General features: G+C 34.3%; 1 pseudogene; it reads right to left on the reverse strand.

Moving 5' to 3' along the window:
* Positions 1–3,481: 3,481 nt before the first annotated feature.
* LOC128181864 (uncharacterized) lies at positions 3,482–5,551 on the reverse strand (annotated as a pseudogene).
* Between the last annotated feature and the right edge of the window lie 534 nt (positions 5,552–6,085).

A 6,085-nucleotide genomic window follows, 5' to 3' on the forward strand; every position in this document is an offset into this window, starting at 1 on the left:
ATTGAAACTGGATTATTAACTCAACTTGTGCTTCCAACCATATTGAAGGATCATGTGTTAGAATCTCTCCATAACCATGCAGGACATCAAGGATGTGAAAGAACACTATCGTTAGTTCAGAAACGGTGCTACTGGCCAACCATAGTGAAAGATGTAGAACTGTATTGTAAAAGCTGTGAAAGATGCATGGTAGCCAAAGCTCCAATTCCATCTTTACGAACACCGATAACCAGTTTACTAGCATATCAGCCGCAGGACATTTTAGCGATAGATTTTACTGTAATGGAACCTTCATCTGATGGCAGAGAGAATGTGCTTGTCATGACAGACATTTTTAGTAAGTTCACACAAGCTGTTCCAACGAAAGACCAAAAAGCACTGACAGTGGCAAAAGTTCTTATCAAAGAGTGGTTTTTCCATTATGGCATACCAAGGAGAATTCACAGTGATCAAGGGAGAAACTTTGAGAGTTCCATCGTCAAAGAACTTTGTGATATGTATCATGTTTCCAAAAGTAGAACTACCCCATATCATCCGGAAGGATACGGACACGTTGAAAGATATAACAGAACTATGCATAATTTGTTGAAGACCTTATCACCAGAACAGAAGCGGAAATGGACGGAACATCTACCAGAATTAGTGTACATTTGCAATTCAACGATTCATTCGTCAACTGGATATACGCCATATTTTCTTATGTTCGGTCGTGAACCAGTGTTACCCATTGACCATTTGTTAGGAATATCTACTCCAGACCCAGACAGCATCGATAAGTACCTTTCCAACCATAAAGATAAACTTGGAATTGCATTTAATCACGCACGGAAAAATTTAGAGGAAAACGCAGAGAGAAGACAAGAACATTATAATAAAAGTGCAAAAGAAAGTGTCATTCCTATAGGAACCCGAGTTTTAACCCGAAATCGTGTGCAAGGAAGGAATAAGATTCAAAGTGTGTGGGACCCTACTCCTTATAAAGTCATTAGTGCATTAAGTGATAACGTATATTCTATTCAGGTAGCAGATGGTTCAGGACCAGTGAAAAATATGAACAGAAGAGAAATTCTTAACACCGGCGAAATTATTACAGAGGAACCAGATGTGGAAATTCCAGTTACAAATTCTGATGACTCCGATGAGGAAGATTCCTATTTCAAGGTGATGCATTGCGACCAAAATGAAGATATCCAAAAAGAAACAGTAAATACAGCAAGTGATACAGAACAGCCAACTGTTCTGCCAAGACGTTCCACGCGAGCGACCGCTGGAAAACATTCGAATCCGAATCGTCTACCTAAATCTGCTGTGTCTGTACAAAGAATTGTGATTCAAAACAAAAACTTTCAAAAACTCAGTGATGCAGTTGTTAACTTAGGTACTGCATTGGCAACAAAGTTGAATGAAGCGTGGAAACAGTATTAATTGTGTATTACCTTCATACTGTTATAAACTGTTCATATGTATGAATTTTTTTATGACTGACTGGTGAATTTTTTTCTCAACTCATAATGTATTCATCCTGTTTTATAACAAAATTTGTTCCATTGCTGAGGGCAGCAATAACAAATTGGGGGAATATGTGAGATGAAGAATTGTATATAATATTTTTTATAAGTATTTTATATATAAGTTTAAAAATTCAAATATAAAAAAAGAGGTTCCACTGGGGATTGAACCCTGGCCGCTGGAAGTGATGACCACTATCTTATCCAGTAGGCTACGGACGCTTATGTTGCAAGATGTGTTTTTTATTACATCATAATATTGTTAGTTAATCTGTAGAAAAATGGTTTGAACATTTTGAACACATATGTGAATTAGTATTATTTTGATAATGATAATGTAAGTGACTTTTCATATAGTGTACGGAAATTAATAGTTTTTCTTGAAAGTAATTTTATAAAGAAATTGATTTTGTTAGATTTTCAATTATCATAGAGTTTATAAATTTCGGACAATAGCCATTTTGTTTGTGACCATTGCTGAGGACAGTTGAGAAAACTTTTGTGAGTAAAATAATTGTACTGCTACAATATTGTATTGAATGTGAAGTTAGTTTTTTTCAGTAATTATATCAAAGTAATCATTGTATCACAGGTGAGAGTATATGTTAAAATTATCAAGAAAGTTTACAAAGTTTAAAGGTTTCACAGTGAATAGTACTCATGATTTGAATACAGACTAATGTTTGAAAAGGGTACAGTGATATTGATTTTACATATATTTTTATACAATTATAGACATGCATATTTTGCATAGTTACATGTCTAAATGGTTTGTTTCAGACATTACCTACCAGTGCATTTAATTGTACAGTTGTATACAGTATATACAGTTCCTTTCTCCCTTATTCAGGGTAGGTACTTGTGTACTTGAGAAATTATTGACTATGGCATTTACATTTTGTCAGAATGTATTTTTAATCTGCAACATTGCATATTTAATAGTGTAATAGGGTTATTTCTTTTTATGACATCATTTATTAAATATAAGATAAGTAGAAAAACAATATATTGTAATTGAATATATGTGTCATTATAGTAATTGAATCAATTGTGATGCTTAATTATTGTGAAGCTCATATTTATATTATGTTTTGTAGGAGCGTCACCATAATAATAATAAACGAAGTACACCTATACCATACTCGTTTGTTCCATATATATATATATATATATATATATATATATATATATATATATATATATATATATATATTTATATAAGCGCTTATATTTTGATTTTCTTATCTTTAAATTTATTCAATGTTCAATTCGAATGCAAAAAACTGCTTTGTTTCAATCTTTTTAACTACAGTAATTTGGTTTTAAACATTTTTTAATACAATGATACGATAACTAAACAATGAACTGGACTCATTCCATAGATGCACTAATGTTTCTCTTTCTCTCTTCAACCACTGGATGAGACATTTCTACACAGAGTAAAGCGTTAGAGTCTTATTAATCCTCAGACGTTTTACAAATAACGATTAAATTCTAAAGTCTGTTGAAACAAGGTTTCAAAATATAAATAAAATATTTTCTGTAGCAATGTTTGTAAACAGTTTGTAAAATAAAACACTTTGAATTGTCCGTGTCCGCGTATTCAATGGTTTGTTTGCGATACTCCAGCTCTTTGATTGATACTGGCTCTTGAATTAGTCCCTCTCTCACTGATTTCACAACCATCATAAAAAAGACTAAATGTAGATTAAATTTTGGATTGGCATGACAAGTCTAATGTTACCGATAAGTAACCGTTCACATAGGTACATACAATAAGAAAACATTTCAAATCATAAATATGAAGAATAGGATATACTGTGATACATTGAAAAAAAGACGATCTTTCATAACGTTTGTTCCACTTCCATAAAACTGGAAAAGCATGTAACAATTTGCAGAAAAAATCAGATAAGTATTTTATAAAAGTTAATAAAACCAAAACAAAGAACACTTACTAATTAAATGTGGATTTCAGATAATAAATCAAATGAAATGCCTCTTAAAGAATTAAGGTAAGAAATGCATTACAATTTAAAACTTTCTTGAGTATGATGGTTGTCAAAATTACTATCAATTAGTGATGTTTGTTTGACTGACAATATCTTGTATTCTCCTCTGTGTAGCAGTTTGTGTTCTGTGTAAAGGATACTGTGTGAGTGACTGTTAGTATGAGTATAGAGCAGCCTGGAAGTTCCCTGTGATCTGTTGACAGATCCCCAGGATCTCCCAGGAGATGTCTCTGAGTAGATCAGGTACATATAGGTCCTGATCATGGTGGACTAAGACCTGTAGGTCATATAGAGCTGTCTGTGATAATGTTGTATCAAAGTGTCTGGAACACAATACCTCGAGGAAATGTAACATTACAAACTTTGGGATACGTAATGCAAACCTACTGTTCTGTATAGGATACTGTTGTTCTGGTATAAGTTTATTAATGTAATAGATTTTGTTGTTTAGTATGGTATCCATAACCACAGCCTGTCTCATCTTTGTAGACCAGGACTGTCCCCCCATAGCCTCAGTATACCTCTCTTTGTCTACACGATTCCAATACATCAGATATGGCCGTGCTAACTTGACCTTTGTCATCTCTATTACAGATAAAGCTTCCCTGTATCTGAGTGTCCCGTAATAATACATGGCAATGTACAACATGTCAGAAATACACCCAAACTTAGTTGCTCTTAATAGCATATGACAGGACATTTTGTCTGCAATATACATCTGTTTGTTGACACTGGTGTTAGCGCACTTGTTTGATGCTATAAAAGCAAGACTCTGAAATATGGAGACTGTAAGTGTCTGCAATGTTACAGTCTGATAATGTGGTAATTCTAATAACTGTTCTATTGTATGCATGGCTTTGGTAAGTCCTTCTGGAAATATAGTAAATGGAGTAGGATCCTTCAAAAGTTCTGCACCAAGATCAATTTCAGATAAAAGTAGTCTTTCATCTGTATGAACAAAACGTTTAGGATTGTACAGGACATCAATGATGTAAAACCTGATAGAGGAACTCTGTAACAGACAGGCCAGACCTTTGTTGTACAGTTCATGTAACTGTAGAAACAATCTGTTTTGTGCTGAACCATGGACCTTTGTCAGAAACAGGTTGTTTTGTGGGATGAAAAAGTTCGGACAAATTCCCTCATAAACCCATTTAAGGAGGAGTTTAAAGCAGATCTAGAAACCGGCCAGGAGATTTTGTGGGCGCCAGTGGGGAAGTGTGTTTTGTTGAATTGCCCAAACAACTGTTTTCTTCATGTGATAGGAACACAACAGTTTTTGGTTTCCTCTGATTGTTGATTTATAACTTCTTTTAAAAATATTTTTAACAATCCGTATGTCAAAAATTGACTGTGGTTCATTGAATACACAAGTTTATATTCTGCCTGTGAGAAAGAAATTCTCCACTCTTGGTTTTCATTTGGTCCTAATGGATGTCCTATTGCTACAAAGTGACATCCACTTCTTAAAATATCATGAACAACTTCAGGAATAGGCCATGAGTGGCATCTATCTATCCATGAGGAGGCATACAAAGGCCAAAAGTCACAAACAAAACAGAAACCAGTATCATATTCTGTCCTTCCCACTAAACCAGTACCACAGGGTCCATGTACAGTAGAATTAGGAAATACTGCTGAACAAGTTAAGTTTCTGTACTTAGAACTAGATATAAAGACTCTGCCGTTCATGATGACTAATTCTGATTCGACTTCTCTGTATGTGAATCGTGTAAGTAACTGAAGTAATGTGAATCCTGGTGGACTCTCAGAACTGTCAGAGAGAATCAAGGTTTCATTAGATGTGTTGTAATACTCCGACTGAGACATGTCCATGATCACTCGGTGGTTGTTATACCAAAACATAAAGTCCAGATCTGATCCTTTCAGTCTGAATCCTTCTCTCTGACTTCCACTCATCATCCTGATGAACGCATTAAAGGGTGAAACTCGTCTCTCCACCATCTCACTGATGTCCCTTGACTTCCTCCTGAGGGCCACCTGTTGTGACGTCCCCACCATCTCACACAGTCCCACAAACACCGACTCGGATATGTGCTCCATTCTCTCGCATATGTTGTTATTTTGCAAGTATATGGAAAACACCTGTTATTATGTTCCTTTATCAAAATATATAATGAACAAAATAATAATAATGACTATATCTAATTAGAATCAGAAAACAAAATACAATCTACTTACATTCCTTGAGGCAAGGACTCCATATCTATCTGCTTACACCTTTTGTATTTCAACAGAGATGATTTGAGATCTCTAAGCTTAAATTAAATTTTACCTGATAAGAAGTAAATATATTGAGAAATAAATCAAAACCTACTTTCAGAGATACGAATTTTGTCTATTCTCTTAGCGAGAGAACTGATAAGACTCCACAGAAATAACATAACTGAAATTCTTAAACTGATTCCCAGACAATTCCCGGATCCCAGAATTGATTCAAAGTTTAATATAAAAATACATATGGAAAACTGTGTAACATCTTTTCAAAAACTACTACCTTATGTCATAATTGAGTATGCAAGACCTTTGATACATATGATGTAG

This window comes from Crassostrea angulata, chromosome 4, assembly GCF_025612915.1.
Source record: "Crassostrea angulata isolate pt1a10 chromosome 4, ASM2561291v2, whole genome shotgun sequence".
NCBI classification, from domain to species: Eukaryota; Metazoa; Mollusca; class Bivalvia; order Ostreida; family Ostreidae; genus Magallana; species Magallana angulata.